Source organism: Typopeltis vanoorti, chromosome 17 (assembly GCF_054136105.1).
Source record: "Typopeltis vanoorti isolate ZY-2024b chromosome 17, IOZ_Tvanoo_1.0, whole genome shotgun sequence".
In the NCBI taxonomy this organism is placed as follows: Eukaryota; Metazoa; Arthropoda; class Arachnida; order Uropygi; family Thelyphonidae; genus Typopeltis; species Typopeltis vanoorti.
This window is the reverse complement of record NC_143565.1, coordinates 57371642-57389761: the sequence shown is the minus strand read 5'-3', so window position 1 is coordinate 57389761 and position 18120 is coordinate 57371642. Positions and strand designations below refer to the sequence as shown.

The following is an 18120-nucleotide window of genomic DNA, read 5'->3' as shown; positions in this document are numbered from 1 at the left end:
CGTTTTCTCAAAATTCCGACCACTTTTTACAGTGACTCCTGTAAAAAGGCTGATTAGTCCCCAGTGCAGCTAATCAGTCTTTTTTACAGATGGCTCAAACTGGAAGATTAAATCGAAAACCTCTATCAAGTGCTGATTCTTGCCCTAGAAATTTCTAGATTAACATTCCTATGTATATGGCTACTAGTTTTAGTACGACACTACTTGTTTGGATATTTGGCGGAGTCTGCCTGACATATTTCAATGTGGAAATGTTGTGCATCGAAATAGACACACAGTACTTGACAGGTTGAGAAACTGAATCCAGTGTCATGCAGCGATCGGGAAGCCGTTTCTAGTTCAACTTTTTTTTTCAGAATTTCAACCACTGAAATAAAGATTTTTTTCCTCTTCAGTTAACTGCAGACGTCTTGTTTGAATGCTTCTAATATGAAATCTCACTCTTGACCTTGCAACCTATGATGGTTCTGCCAGTAGACGTCCTGAAGTCATCGCTGTCAGCATTTTGGAAATATTTAAGCCTCTTCACCACAAAAATATAGTACTGCATAGATATTATCCATGATGTGTAATTAAATCGGAAGACGCATAATGAAAAAAAAAGGTATACAAAATAAAAATTAAAAAATTAGAAAAAAGAATAATCAGTGTTCGGAAAGATTAGAAATTATCAAAGGCTGATTTAAAATAGTGTAATAGTCGTACTTCATTGCATACGACAAATATTACCTTAAACCTTAATATCAAGAGATAATTTACGTCATTGAAGTGATTGTGAATGTCATGTGTTTTGAAAGACAAGATTTGAAAAGAAAAATTTGCATCACCTGGGACACTCTTGTATTCTACCCCTGAACTATCGATGGTAAATCTTGCAATGTCTTGTGCACTTCTTAATCAGCGTAAATACGTTTGTATATTTACGGTATGTTGCATTATACCTGAGTTCTTCGGATAGATTACCTCTCATAGTGGCTCCATCTGGTGCGGATTTCTCAATCTACATTATCTTAATTATAGTCCAATATGTATTCGGGTAATTTAAACAAGATTTAACAGGATTGAAGAGTGTATAATTATTTTCTATGATATGCAATCAATGCATAACAAATCACTTACCAGTAAACGAATTAAATTGGCTAATAATAGCGATCTCATTTGGAAACTGGAGTGACCAGGAAAGCAATAACAAAATAATCATTGCACTAAATGTGATTTTTTTTCATGAATAATTTATTTGGAGAGTGTCTCTGAAGGAGAATATTTGATATAATTGCCATTCTAGAATGTCAATTCTAAGTATCCAATAGAAATTGATCCACCCTCAACAGGTTCGCTCACAATACAAATTATTCGTGCCTATAAAAACACTGTTGCGTGTTTATTCAAGTTTTTGGTTTTCCCAGCGGGTTGCCATTTTCAGATTAGTCTGTGAATCAGCATCGTTATTTTTAAGGTCTCAACTTTGTGTTTTTTGTTGTTTCTTAGTAATAACTTTCGTTGGTTGCTAGCGGAAGAAAGTCAACTCCACTAGTGCGAGATTTACTATAACCTAAGAGGAGAGCCAGTAAATATAACCAAATTAGACTTTCTAATTATCTCATTTTATTGAGTAAAGTCTACGCTAGCTTCTCCCTCTTCGGACTTAGAGATACCTCTTACGCTCTACTTCTTTTTTTTATAACGCAGAGATTCAGTAATATGAGTAAGACTGTTCTGATTACTTCCCTCTCACGAATTAGAACTTTAGGAACAGAGGTATCATGGTGTGAGGAGGCAAGACGTCTCATTAAAGTCTTAAAAGCGCTTATTGCAGCACAAAATATCTATTCCTTGACGTTCTACAGTGAAAAAAAAGTAGTTATTGTGAAGAACATCGATTCAACAGACAAACTAGAGGGTTGCTAGTTGCTATGTCAAAGGGAACCGTATCACTCCAGTCATGACAGGTAGTTAAGCAGAACAATTAGTATTGAATGCTTCCCCCATAGAGAATGTTAAAGTCGGCACTGACATTCTCATGCAAATGAGAATGACGAAATCCATATGATAAAGTAAAGAAGATCCTTCCTGGTTCTCCGTCCAAGTAATATGCACAATGGATATGCGACATGATTTCACTGTTATCTAATTTCGTCACCATCGGAGCATTAAGGATAATGGTGAATTATCCCAAAGTCAAGCGAGTGTCTGCGCTGAATGGAATATTTGGGTAATGAACCCACCTCGCCCATGTGTTTTAACTGTATCAGTATCGGGAACATCTCTTTCCAGTGCTTGAATCTCTGGCGAAAGTGCAATATCATAGAAAACAAGATCACCACCTCTCTGTTAGACACATTTACTGAGTGTGCAGAGCACAAATGGAACTAATAAAAGCGCAGCCCGCTATCCGTCAGAGTGAATTTCAACATATTTCTATCAAAATCAGCGAAACAACAAAGTTCGAGAATGTTTGAAACTCCTCCTTTCCCTAGAGATGACCCGATAAAGAAGAAAATTATGATATACATCTACAACCGAATATCAAGAATCAAGAACAAGCACTAGTTTGAGATTCTGGAAAACTTGTGCTCTAAACTGGAAATCAGTCTGCAGGGAGGCAGGATACACCGTCATCCCACTACATAGAGAATCGTTAATTCGATTTATTAATTTCGCAAAGTAATGGCCCTAAGCCAGGCAAAACTTTCAAATGACGCTATTCTTTCTGCCTTGCTTCTTTTAATGTCACAAGACAATGAGAGGTGTGGAAGTTAATGCTGACTTTCAATATCTGACTCGTACTTCTGCAAGAAACGTATGTCGAAAATGTACGTCGTGATTTCCTTCTGATGTTTCGGCTCAGTATACAGCGTTGAAGTAGGAATGCTTATGCCACCCCACTCTTAGGAGCTTTCCATAACACTTCCAAACGGGATGCAAGGGGGAGAGCCTTAACCATAGACTGGAAGTATACTTCATCTGTTCATCAAAATGCCTCTGCCTAAGTAACAGAAAGATCTGCTTTCCTTCAAAGGCTTAAGAACTATTTATATGGCGACTATACATTATCATGATATGGGATACTTTAAGATACCTTTAAATGCATGGCCGACCAGTCTTGAGAAAAAGTATGAGAGGAGGCCCAACATTTGGAACAGTTAGCTACAGACATCTGAAAGCACATCTCAGGAAAGTCCAGTTAACGGACATATAGAGAGCTCACACGCCCTACTGTAGAGATTACATATGGATGGCCGTGGGTGTTTCACTAGATTCGACTGCTTCTACGTCACACCATCCATTGTTCCCCTGAGTCAAGAAGATAAGGCATATTCAGATCAATATATCAATCTCGGTCAATTCAAAAAGAGATCAAGCAAGAATGCCTTTTATACCCCCCCCCCCTGCTTCTCTTTGCACTGGTCCATGATAGTCAGCTCACAACAATCAAAATAACAGCACGTTAAAATGATGTGGCGTGCTCTTTTGAAAATATCCTGATATATTTTGTATTTATTGGTGAGTGAGGTGTAGCAGCGGAAACGACTGCAAGTAATGTATATATGCCTTGCAGAGAGGGAATGAGAGAGAGAGAGAGAGAGAGAGAGAGAGACACTTTTCTGGCAACCAGAAGTAACACGGGATCTTACTTGCCTGAAACCAGTCATAACGATCCACAAAAGAGAAAGAAACTAATGCAAGCATTGCGTAACAAACACCTCATTACCTGAAAATATTAACCTTGCAGATACTTCAGGATTAGAAAATTGAATATAATGTTATACATTCACAAGTGATAAAAGATAATTTATATTCATTACTTTATTCCATTAAAAAGAAGAAAGCAAATGAGGAGATAATATATTTAAAAAGACCGAGGTTTACGCTAATGTTACCATCCTATGTATAAGATAACTGTTATAAAATGCTACTCATGTGTTGTAGTTTGAAGGTAACGTATTAGGTCAATCGACAAATATGTAATAATATTCTTCAATCATGACGGTATTGCATATCACGTCAACTCCAGATCTGTTTCAATTATTCATTGTGGATAAAGTAAACTTATTTCATTTTAATGTACGATTTTTATATCATCTTGAATCATTTGCATACATTTCAACCACAACTAGTTCGATTTAAATAAAATTTGACTAATTTCGACAAATCTCAGTGACGATTCAAAATGTCAAATTTTATTTATTATTAATTTTTCAATCAACCTCATTACAAAATGCGACAGAAAGTAAAACAGATTATTCTGTAGAACAAATTTAAGGTGCTAAAATTTCACAAGTACTTGATTCTAGAATGGATAATCTCATTGCATGTCTGAGAAGAACAAGATATATAAAATGAATAGAAAAAAAAAAGATGAACATATGCCAACCGAAATGTAAACATGTAAACAGAAATGAGAGTTAAAAATATATCAGCAATAGTCTTTGAAATTGTAATAAGGTATAAGTGTACACATAAATTAATTACCTTTTGGAAGTGGCTCCATCTGGTGTTCCTCAAACGACACTTTTCAACATTAATGATATGAACGATCAATGGTGTTCTCATGTGTAGTTCTCTTTCGTTTCAAAAGAATGGGTCATTCGAATGATCAGATTTTTAACCGTAAAAAAATGCCCTTTGCAGTTTGTTGTGAGACGGTAACAACTGAAATGGAAAAACTATAGTAAATTTATTTAATGTGACTCAGTTAATCAGAAGAATATCTTTTGTTATCAATCGCTTTGCATTTCCAACAGTAGGTTTAATTTTTTTTACTTTTTGTACCTGTCCACCAATTCATACACTTTTCTTTGTTTTACACACTTTTTCACAGCATTCTGTCAACATTCTTCTGTAAATCCCGGAGAATGTGATGCCTCGAGACCACAAAACTCTGATAACTACCTTATTTATCGCTAGCAAAGGTTGGATGATTGGTAGCGCCTTTGGCTCATGCAAAATGTTAAGCAAGATTGAGCGCGATTAGGAGTTGGAAGGGGTTAATCAGCACGATGCTGTTGGCACACTCTCCCTTGATGAATCTATGGACCCCCTGGAGGTGTCATATAATAATAATTTGCTAACGGCGATCGAAAGCTGACGAGTTGACCTCGTTGACAACAAGAACTAAAAACCTAGCAAGGCACGCTTAAAATTGTTAAACATGATGATCTTATGACCCGTTTTATCTTATTTTTTTAAATTTCTCCTCATGTTTATTGTTAATTCAATAAATGCCCAATTTAACAAAATTAATAAAAGCAAGAACATCAAAAGGACGTCATATTATTATCGCTTAATAACAGGATAAAGATACGCTCTAAAGATAATTAAGTTACTTAAAGTTTCTTTTAGACTTTATAAGTCCGCGCGGTTAGCCTAGTGGCTATGCGCTTCGCAACCATATGCCTGGAGAAGGAGTGTCCTAGGTTCGATTCCCGTAGGTGACGTGAGGAGCTGAAGGATCTTCCTCAGCCATAGCCAAGTTAGCCAGTCTTGGGTGTGGACAGCAGGGTTTTTTCCCCAGTTTATTCTGGGGTTTTTCAACCCGCAAAGCAGGCAAACTGGCCTTGAGAACTCAACACTACAGGCCGTAGGATACACCTGGGCATAAGGCTGACCACCTTATCCTGTAAACGGAGGGAGGTCCGATGATCAATGGACCCTCGACACCGCAAGGTAAAAGAGGGTATAAGGAAGATGAGATGAGATCAGAATATATTGCGCAACAGTCCAGTTAAAATTCACTCGTCTTTAAAAAATATTACTACTAACAAAAAAAAAGTTGCCTCGTAAAAGTTCCCTTTTATATTTAAACGTATCTTTAAACTCCAGGGCTATATAACCGGTGTTACATATAAAAGTTTATAAAAGTTTGGTATCTAGAGCAGGATTTCCAGACTACGTAACAATAAATTAAAAATACAAAAACTATATAAAAGCCCACACTGTACAGAATGTAATATAGAGATTTTCAAATAACCTTTCGTTGATGGGAACAACATATATATTGTGTATGTTTTTGTCTCTCAGAAAACTTTTATTGGTTGAATTATTCAAGATGACTGCAGAGAGGAAATGGTTTTGTTTTTTGTTGTTGTTGTTGTCATTATTATACGTGAATAACTGGAAGTCCTTATTGAATAGGTGCATTAATAACAATAATAACAACAACAACAACAACGAAATCCCTTTTACTTTTGCATGCATAGTCAAATTTCAAAAATAAAAAAAAATCAATGAAATTAATCTCCTGAAATATGAGCATTATAAAAAAAAAAAAATTCCGGACTCTGTTTTAAATCAAATAACAGTACAGATTCTTCACTTCTCCACCACTTAACTTTTAAGGTGGATTTAACCACAAACGCGTCGTTTCCATCACAGTGAATTAGATTTTACACAAAACCACAAACATCGATTTAAATTTTATCTGCTCATCGATAAGCAACAAGACGTCTTTCGTTTCAGAATGGGTGTTCGCTGTTTCTTTGACTGGTGTCAGACAAACGAAATCGTTTTTTTATTTGTCTTGCTTTTGTTTTCTCATCGAGTATGAAACTTGCATCTTGTTTACCAACCTGTACAACTGAATAGTTTCTTTACCAAAAAAAAAAATTAATTACTCATAAAACGTACATATATTCCTTTTGTCTTTCCTTGTGGAAAGACAAAAGGAATCTTTTCCTCCTTTATTCTCAAATGAGTTATACTCGAATTCTCCTTGTACTTTGAGTATATACTTCATTTTCTTAGCACATATCAGTTTTTCATCCCGTGTACATCAACTTTTTTATATCTTCCTTCAACCATATGTATTGAGACCACCCAGCATGACGTCATGACATCCAGGTACAACAAACTATCTGTGAGCAGGCGCACTGTAATAGAAAACGTGCAGCAAACTTCCGACATAGCATGAATGAAGATTCTGTCTGACTTAATTACTGTATTATTCACTAGAAAAATTTGCAAATATCTCATTCTCTAAGGATGTTATGAAGTAAGTTTATTACTTCTATTTTCGAAATTGTAAACTAAACTTTTAGCGATACCAAGGAGGCTTAACCACCTCCTTAGCTTGTTGGGGTCACGAAATGTAACTTCGCTAGCTCTTATAATGCCATACATAAAATATCATTTTCACATAACTAAATGTTTAATGACATTTCAGACATGACGATATTTATATATATTTTAACATGCCATGTTTAAAGCATTACATAAGTACTTCGCACAAAATGGAACTCGTATTACAACTTGGAGTCAAAATTGTTGAATCAATAAGAATTCTGCTTTAAAATTAAAACTTTAATCTCACAAAAATTTGCCTTTCCCTTCCTAAATAAATAATCAAAATAATAGTAGAATTTCTCAAGTGGCAAATTTATAATTTAACTACGATATTATATGAATGCAATTAAATCTCTCACCCAGGAAATTCCATTTTATTTCACTTTTTTACATAATTGCTTTGAAGAAACATTGCAAATCTATTAGATTCCTACTTCTAAACGTCTTTGCAAGGTAATTCAATAAATAACAGAGAAGATAGTGCAGTACCTATCTTACACCTGAGTTTACATCAAACCTAATATCCTGTATCTCTTTCAGTTGTAGCTATTTACTCACAAGCAATATATACTTAAGGAGTATATAATTGCTCAACATAAAGTTCTGTTTACATCAGGCAATGTTCTCTGAACAGCTTCTCTCCTGTTATATGCCTTTAACGGATTTACAAAACCAAAATACAGATCCTTGTTATTATTTCACTAGTTTGTCTTAAAGTGAATCAATCTAGACACCTCACTTGGCTTGTTCTTCGTTAAGTTTCTCTTCAACAATTTATCATGCCTTCTTCTCAAGTATCGTATTTTTGCATACATGTTACGTGTTACACTTGAGAAGAAAATTTCTCGGTATATATATTATGATTTGTTATCTTCACAAACAAGTTCAGATTTTGCCACTGAGTCTCTAAGATTCTTTTCAGGCAAATTAACTTTTTCTCCTGTAATATTTATATACTTAAGTCTACAGTCTCATTTGTGAACTATTCTCCTCTTTGATTCTTTTCATACATTTTTCATCATGTTCTTTTCGATAAGAATATTCGTTTTTGTTGTGCTTAAAACTAAATGATAATCACTCCCTATTTAAAACCCTCTATGTATTATTATTCTGCACTATGTGTTGTGTGTGTGTGGCATTCATCCAAATCCAAAAAAAATATTATGATAAGTATTGTTGCTTTAATGACGTGAGATATAAGTTGTGTCATAATTATGTTGCATTATTCTTCCAGTGTTATACGTAATACAGCAAATATTTCAAACTAATTAGCTTTATCTTGACAGATCCTAAACACTACAACCTATATTATTATCTTTGGCACCTATCCAAGCGCTACTACGATAGGTAGCCACAATAGCAGGTTTATTTTTTCATCTTTTTTGTCACTAATTCTGAAACCAAACTGGAATGTGTGAAGAAGATACGAATTACAGCTGAAGAAGGAAGACGTTTCGTGTTGCATTGACACTCACACTAACTTTTACTTGCCCAAAAATAAAAGTAAAACATAATATTTTAGAACACGAAATCTGAGGACACACACTACAGGATTGTTTTAAGACTACGGTTTCTCTCTCTCTCTCTCTCTCTCTCTCTCTCTCTCTCTCTCTCATTTACCAGTTCTTACGAGGTAAAAAAAAAGTGAAGTAATTAAAAACAGCAAATGCAGTTGATTTCTTCGGTTTTTGTTTGTTTTTAAGTGAAGGAAAATTTAAAGTTTTCCTTCATTTTGCTGAGGGGTTCGAATTTTGCTTGTTTATATTCGCACCTGCACCATCCAGTCTGTCCTTGATAATTGCGTAAGCAGACCGAAAGGCGCCTCCGCTCACATTTCCGAAGGTCACGGATCAAGGACTCGCATTCGAATCTAGTCTTACTGAAGAACCTGGTTATGAATAGTTCATTCGCAGAACTTGATGGAATGGGATATTTTTGAATTTCTACAAAACGTCATTCATTTATTTGTTTCAAGTAGTTCTTTTAGACTATATACTAACAGATGTCTTCAGTAAACAATATCCTAACACGCTCGTGTTCCTACTTCACGATTCCATGAATGTGTAGCATCCGTAAGTAATAAGTTGTGTCGTTACTGCCTCAGTAAAGATGCGATTGTTTAAGTGAATTCTCATAAATACAAGTTCCTGTTGAAGTCTTTCTGCGGCCCAAGGTGATTCTTTAATCATTATTAATTAATTTTATTAATAATTTATTATTTATTCATTTGTCTTTATTATTTGTATTATCGTTTCTTCATTTTTTTTATCTCTGAAAGAGTAATAGAAAGCAATTATTCTTGAAACGAGTAGCTTAAAAGAAAAATTCATAATTACTTTTTAAAGAGTAATTAAAAGAGAAATTATTTTAACTTGCTCTTTAAAGAATAGAAGAAGAAAATGGAGAATAGAAAAGACGTGGGTGTACAATTGGGTTTTCTGCTTGGGTGAGTTCAGTTTGAGCAGATTCAAAACTCACCGCGATATTTAGCTATTTTAATATTCTTTGCAGGCCTAACTTGGAGTTACGTGCTTGGGAACATTCCACAAAAATCTGCTAAATGAAGGTTGACAGCCGGCCGAACCGATGACTCATCTTCCACGGGTCACCTCTATAATCTTGCCGTATTCATCCTGTCGATTGTTTGTCTCGCTTGCTAAAGGGACTAAGAAAGAAAGAAAGAAGTGCTTGCATACGGCCTTCTTTTAACTTCATTTTGATAGTATTTCATATAAGGAAGAAGAAGGATATTCATTTTTATTGTGCTTAAAACTATGTAACAGCGTACATTTAATTGTTATTTTTTATGATTCTTGAATTATTAATGAATTATTCGTGTAAATTAATAAAAATATTAATGCTTAGAGGGCCTGGAAGACTACAATTTGGCATCAAAACACAGCTTAGTTTTCAACGTTTTGCTACGATATTAAGATGACAGTTTTGCTTCTTAAGATTTCTACTCGGTCAGTCGCCAATAAAAATCAATTCAAAATAACTGTCAGAACAGCGCAATTACAATTAAATGTACTAATAAAAAGCGAATATACGAACTCCTTCTGGACAAAGCTCTTGTTTTTTATGTAGCACACCGCCAAAGCATCTCCGAAGCCAAAGGTTATATTCTCATAAGATTTTTGATCAATTTCGAAACTTTTAAGTTTCTTCAAAATATTTTTCTATGAAAGCATGATAGATTTTAGATTATTAATATCCCTTCTTCAATAAAACGTTAATTATTAATACAGTATAAATGAAACCCAGTAAAAATTATTAACTGGGCTTAGCTGTTGGTAATATTACTTGTGAGATTTTTGGACATTAGTGCTTAAACTGATTATAACAACATTTTATATTAATAAAGTGAATTTAATAAATTAATAATGTAAGCATGCAGCAGTAATAGAAAAATGGCAGAGCAGAAAATTGTGCGACAAAATCCACAACTTGAATAAAAAACAAGACGAAAACTCTACTAAAACAGCCACTGCCATCACAAGGGTTCACTTTAACAGAATGTACTTTAAACACCATCTAGGACAAAAAAAAATGAAGCAAAGAAAAAAAGTACGTCCATCAGAACATACAAAATTGAAGCCTTTGCTATTCTATACAACAAAAATCTATTGGCGTTAAGGTATGAAACAGTGGATAATAAAGCGCATCTACAAAATTACTTTAGTTAAAAGCTGCATGATCACGTAGGAAAGGTTTCCTTTCGAAATTCTATTTTTATTAGATAATACTAAAGGTTATTCGCGACCAATTAGATCTTTGAGTGGCTTTTTTTATTCATCTAAGACTATTTCACTCATGTAAACACTGGACTAAGGAATAATGCAATCATTCAAGTAGTATTATGCGCATTCTACAATGGCCGAATCGTCAGTTATATGGAACATATACATTGAATGTACTTTTTGAGTGTTCTGATTAAAGATGCAATTCTCTCATGCCCGTCAAGCCTTTAACTTCAACACAGAACCATTGGTATAGATATCAAGGATGGCCATTAAGAATTGTCTTAGATAAAGTCGACGAAAATAAATTTGAAACTTTTCTTGAATCACAGACAGCAGAAGCAACCAACAAAAAGTTGCTGAAGCGCACTACGGACGAATCGGCAGTAACTTCCACCAGCCAGCCAGCCAACAACAGCAACAACAACACAACCACCTGTCTGCCAACTTACTTTAGTAATAAAATGGAGAGTAGAGACAGTATCAACGCAACCATCCAGGGCAGCATATTTTAGTTAGACTGCATGAGTTTTCCCATGGGCATCCCCATGGGAAAGGTGCATCGTTACATATAGCGAGTTACGTATTTGGAGCCGGTATAAATCGGAGGAACATGATGCTCCCAAAACAGTGCAACTGTCTCCTGGAGAAATGGCTGCGAGAGGTTTGAAAGAGGTGTTGCCATGAGATACCATGTTGTAGACCTATGTTTTCGGTACATCTTTTCTTGTTGACAAATTAGGCCATCCCAGGTCAATAATTAGTGATACCATAATGAGATGGATTCGCAGGGAGACAAATGCAATTCCTACCGCAGTGGACGACCCACCACACTCACAGAATGTGATCGTAGAGTGCTACGAAGGATAATAGATACAAACCGCCATTCGTCGGCACACGTTGAATGCGGAGTTTAGGGTATCGACTGTAACACAAATATGTAAAAAAACATTTAGAACCGAGGCTCACAACATCGATTTCCCTCACATTACCCCAAACCAACAGGTAGCGTAGTCTTTCTTCGGTGATGCAAAGAGCATGTACAGTAGGATGTGGAAGAAGATTGGAAAGCTGTGTTATGGAAACGAAGAATCGCACTATACTCTCTACTGAGCAGATAGATGGATGTGAGTATGGGTATGGTGGTTGCCCGGTGAACGTCTCTTACCAGAGTGCATAACCTCGACTCTGAAATTCGGAGGTGGTGTGATGGTATGGTCCTATTTTTCCTGGTTTGGCCTCGGACCTCTGTTTGTGATGCCACTATTATTGAATTCTGAGAGGTATCTGAATATTCTGGATCAACGCAATGCTTCCTACTTTGTGGCGTTTCTACGGAACTGACTATTGTCTCTTTCGGTAAGACAATGAACTTGTGTCATAAGGCTGCTGCTGCTGTAACTGCATGGTTTGTGGATAGGAACGTCATCACATTTGACCGGCTTAACAGAGCCCTGATGTCAACCCTATTAAGCATCTGCGGGATGAACTAGAGCGTCGGGTGAGGTCAAGGAACTTTGGGTCCACAACATTTCAGGACCTCATTACATGCCTATAGAAAGAATGGTCCAAAATTCCCATTGAAAATTCCCAAGGCATACTTTCCAGAAGCATATATATATATATATATATATATATATATATATATATATATATATATATATATATATATATATATATATATATATATATATATATATATATATATATATATATATATATATATATATATTTATTTATTTATTTATTTATTTATTTATTGAACAAGCTAATAATGCTCGATAAAGAATACTTCAAATACATAAATATAATTCTTTTGCTTAAAAATTATAATGACACAATACCATTTGTTAAATGCGATGAGTTTATTTTGCACCATGAATCTTAGATGAGTGCTACGTTTAGAGTAACTTTAACACTTTTTGTAATAAAACTCATGCAGACTTATTTTTTTCTATGAAGGCACATCTACGCCAAAATAACAAATCACGAAAACCGTACAGTGTATACCTAATGGGACTGATAAATTTAGACAATGAATTAGTAAACAAATTACTTTGTTTACTAATTAGTAAACAAATTAGTAAACAAACTGGACTTTTACGATGCTTCTCTCTCTTCTCTATGAAAACCTCCAAGAGTATATTCTTTTCGATCATTACTTGGTTAATCATGCACGATAGAGTATTTTCCGCTGTCGTAAGAGAGCCTCCTTAGCTCAGTCAGTATAGACGAAGCCATTTGGTCGGAAAGACCTGAGTTCGATTCCCGTCAGTGACGAAAGGAACTTTGTCTGGTCTCTTTCGACTGAAGGTGAGTTAACCGGTCTCAGAGGGAGGTAGGAGTTTTTTTTTCACCCGGAAACTCGGTTTTTGGACCCCTGAACACACATGGATTACAGTGATGAATACGTCACAGCCATATGCTGCTCCTGAGACCTGATGGAGTTGGTAAAAGCAATGGTGAACTACCCTGTAAAAATCTCACCAAAAATACTTTGTGGGCAATGCCTACAAAGTCACCTACGGTCGGAAAAGATTGAAAGGGGAAATCAATCAGCAGTCATTGACGTAAACATTATCTATTCAGCAGTTCAATTTCTTTCTCTTTGAAATAACAAAACGAAGAGACCTGTTTCACAGTGGTGAAAAATGCATCACGCAAAACACACTGAAGGTCACTGTTAATTTCTTTCTGTGTTTATTTGATATACCTAGGTATTTCTAGGTGAAAAGAAAATTAATTTTATACGGCTATTCTCCATAACCCTATAATTTGTAAAATTATATGGTTATCGTACACAAGTTAGACGAGAAAAACCAGAAAATAATAAAGAATATAGAGAGAAATTGCTCTTGAAAAAATTGTAAAAACGAAAACTGATTAATATGATAGATGACTGTGGAATATACAAGATATCGAAAAAAACAATAGGAAAGAGAAAAAATATTAAAGAAAAAAGTTAAAAATATCACCAGCGCTCAAATATCACTCAGTTCTAAAGATTTCGCAGCCTTCGATCAGTAGAGTAATTAAATGACGCAGATGGTGAAAAAGTGATTTCGATAACTGAACCATTCGCTTTTAATATTAAGACCTATTTAATGAAATGTGACTTTTTTAATGTAAATTTTTTAATGCTCCACAACCATATAATTTGTAAAATTATTCATGTCATATCAAAGCAATATCAGTTGGAAAAGATGAGAAATTTTTTTTTTAATTAGAAGAGGCAGTATTAGCGTTGCTAATATGACGGATAGCCAGTCTTTCGGCGGGCTGTCTGCTTATTTGTACAGCTGGACTGAAATACATGTTCATAAAATAGTTAAGCCTATTTGCAATGGAAACCGAAAAGCATTATGTTATCGGCTTACACAAGTTAGACGAGAAAAACAAGAAAATAATAAAGAATATATAGAGAAATTGCTCTTGAAAAAAATTGTAAAAACGAAAACTGATTAATATGATAGATGACTGTGGAATATCCAAGCTATCGAAAAAAACAATGGAAAAGAGAAAAAATATTAAAGGAAAAAGTTAAAAATATCGCCGATAAAATGACGAAATAATTAATTTAACAACAGAGACTGTGGTTATTTAAAATATTTTAACTTGAGTGAACTCACCTTTTTAATGACTTACATGGAAACATGATATTTCATAAGAACTCAATTTAAATAATCATCAATTACTGAATAAGCATAAGAAAGGAAAACGAAATGAAATCAAACTTGGACAACAGCCGAACAAATACGTTTTGAAAGTCAGCTGGCGTGTTATAGATAGTCGAGAATCCCATACAACGGATTGTTGTACAATGCATTCTTCTCAATGTAACTCACGTGACTGCATACGGATGCAAGGTTCAACTCTGTGTAATACGGTTTTTCAGTTATTTTCTTCGCTCATTAATAGCGCTCAAATATCGCTCCAGTTCTAAAGATTTCGCAGCCTTCGATCAGTAGAGTGCTTAAATGACGCAGATGGTGAAAAAGTGATTTCGATAACTGAACCATTCGCTTTTAATATTAATACCTATTTAATGAAATGTGACTTTTTTAATGTAAACGAGATGATTATTCCAGTACCCAGAAAGTAAATTATGCACACCGTAATATTAGAGCTGGACTTTTAAAAGCCATTTACAAATAATAATAGCATTTCATTGATAATAATCACAGATGTTATGACTCTGATAACGCACGCATTTCACATAATGCTTGCTATAACTTAGATCTGTTTTGTCTGTCTGTGGTCCGTCCGTAGTTACACGTATAACTCAATTTCAACTGGATGAATTTTCTAAAAATTTTAATAATTAGAATCCATGCTGAAAACTTTGAGCCATTTCAGTTTTGGCACGAATTGCCAATCACTTCGATTTCAATAGTGGAAAAATATGAAAAAATGGCTCTTATTTTTTTATGCTTTTTTTTTTTTTTTTTTTGAGAAGGCCGTTGCGAGCCAAGAAATCAAAGATTCATATACACTTGCATAAGATATGTAGAACACAAAGATTTTCTGGTTTGTTTTTATTAACAGAAATAGAAAGATATTTTTGGTAAATTAATTAGAAGTATGAAATTCTTTTTAAAGGGATAGAATAAAAATACACTGGTTTAAAATTAGTGTTTCCTATCCTCACAATCGATTGCAAATGTTCATCATATAAGGTGATCGCAGTGAGAATATACATATTTCATCGTGGAATGTGTTTTCGGAATATAAATATAAACATGTACCAAAATTCATAGAAAGAAGCGCGTGGAAAACAAAACACTGTAAAAGTCAGCACTGAGAGTGCTGTTGGCGACAGCGGAAAAGCGCAGAGACAGGAGTACAACTATATACGTGGACAGTGAAATAGTGTTGAATGATTCTGTCAAGAAATTCACTTAGAAACCATCCTTAGTTCACGGGCCGTGCAATAATAGACGGTGGACCTGATTAGGCGCGAGAGGCTGCACTTTTCCGATTCTTTCTATCGAGTAATAACTCTCTGACTCTGACTGGATGAACTTAAAACGAAAGTTGGTATTTGGATATGCATTAAAATCATTGAATACAGTTCCACACGACAGGAAAAGTCCCGCAACCTCCTTGTGCGATCAATAGGCTAAATGAAGAGTCAGTTGGAAAGTCCTATAAGAAGAGCGCCCAGGATTCGAACCAAATTTTTGGCAAAAAATACAAATTTCCTTCTTTTATGTGCCGGAGCTAGAGTCTAGGTAGCCAGAACCTGTAGAAAAGTGTTTCGTCTAAAGAGGTCCAAATGTTCTATACGAAACATCAGAATTTTTCCATGGGAACTCGAAGAGATTGACATCCACAGCAAACTGTGTGACTGAAATAAAATTCTACAACAGAATTAGAATAAGACATCGTGATAGGCCATCGCGCCTTGCTCGTTAAGAGAGAATGCTGATCAAGGTATTAAAGTTCAGCACTAATATTGGTTCTCTTAAATTTGGTTTCAATCGAATCATTTTAGTGTGCGAATTATAAATAATAGAAATGATATTAAATAAATGTTTACGAGTGCATATGTTAGAAACATCTCTTAATTGTAATGAAAAATGATGCCACTTACTAGAATACTTTTGCAATAGAGACATTATTCATCTTCAACAGTAGCCAATATCGACCAACCTTTCCAAGACTGTCAGTGGCTTTTTTCCATGTCACATCTGAAACTTTGATGATTTCATCAATCCAGTGCAATTTTACAGGAGTTTCTCTTATGCTTTCCATGTAGCCACTTTTGTTCATCTTTCGGCTTGTATTCGAGCAATATAAACAGCGTAATGTCACTTCAGACCTCTCACTGTTTCTTTAATGTCAGAAGCTGTGGTTTCGTTTCTTATCAATATACTATGATATGTGTCGATAAATATCAACACTAAATTGCGCTGGTCTTAATTTTCACCTTACATTTAACGATAAGATCTGTGTAACCATTTGGAAATGACTTTTGCATACACAGTGCTGAACAGCCAGAAGAAAGACCGTCGTTAGTCCTAATCTAGTCTGCATCTAGAAAAACGTTTGCTAAGACTTTCTTTGAGCGGTTCCAGAGTTACGGAATTTCTGTCACGGACAAGCAGGTCCCGGAAACTCGAGTGTTTCGTCTATAGATGTAGCGTTTGGACCCATAGTGCTAGGCGGCACGAAGAAACTGTTCTCAGTTCGAATCTAGTCGTCGACTGGAGGAACTTTTTCTAACCCTTTCTTCTACCGATTTCCGAGTTTAGTCGATCTCTGGCACAGGCAAGCAGGTTTTTTCTTCCGGAAACTCGGATTTTAGTCAAGTAAACTGAAGAAAATCGACCGTAGAATCCGCACTCTTTTCGAACAATAAATATATTGTGTTAGAGGTAGGGACCAAGAGAGGGCAGCATTAGTCTACCTTTATTCACTGGATGTCGTTTAAAATCATTGATTTTGAATGTTAGCCAATTAGCTATTTCTGATTGGCTAACGGTGGACCTGGACTGTCTCTCAAATTTCAAAAGTTAGATGGGACTCAAACAGCCTCGGCCTATTCCTTACCGGAGAATAAGAGGTGTTAACAGATTTTCATTTTCTTTTATTTTTTTGTTTAACATCCTTGTTTCACAGTCATATGTCAATGCGGGGAGAATGCACTGCTTAAAAACTTTTCTTTTATTGAATATTGCTAATTGGCTTTTAAATACAAGTGCAGTTTTTCGAATGATTTACATCCAAGCATTGTTCGTATTTTTATATCCTTTCTTCTATTGTAATCTTTTGATATCCATTGTCCTAAGTAAATATAATGATTTACTTAGGATATTTGATTTTATTATTTCTGAATGCACGTAAGCAGCTGTGGGTCACAGGTATGCATCTGTAGCTCATATGGACTTGAATTAAAGATAGATGTCTTAAATAGCTTAAATATTTCCTGTTTATCTCCAGACCTTTCTTTTCCCGATCACGAAACTGGCACACTTCTAATTGTTATTGTTGTTGTTGTTATTGTTATCATCACCTAATATTTCATAGTACTGAAGATATGTAAGCTGCAAAGGAGGAAGTCCTCACTGTATGTACAATTGATTCGGTGACAACTGAATCAAAGAAAGCGAACATGTGGAAATATCCCGAAACCAACTTTGAAGAATTTGGGGTTTGGGAAAACTGCTGGCTTTTAAAAGGGACCTATGGTTTCTCAGTACGTGTAATATAAAGAAACCCTTGAGCGCTTCCTCACAACAATACAGGGTGTTCGGGATAAATTTGACATATTTATAATTAATTATATTTTTCCGTAAGTTACATGTATTAACACACA

The 18120-nt window shown here is 35.0% G+C and overlaps 1 protein-coding gene across 1 annotated transcript in view; it reads left to right on the top strand.

Annotated features, from left to right (window-relative positions):
* The first annotated feature begins 9208 nt into the window (after window positions 1-9208).
* Window positions 9209-18120, top strand: part of LOC150097423 (bile acid-sensitive ion channel-like) — a 71501-nt gene continuing 62589 nt past the window's right edge. The window contains exon 1 of the mRNA XM_090407451.1: window positions 9209-9235. The gene's annotated coding sequence lies outside the window, so the exon portion shown is untranslated. The remainder of the gene's footprint in view (window positions 9236-18120) is intronic.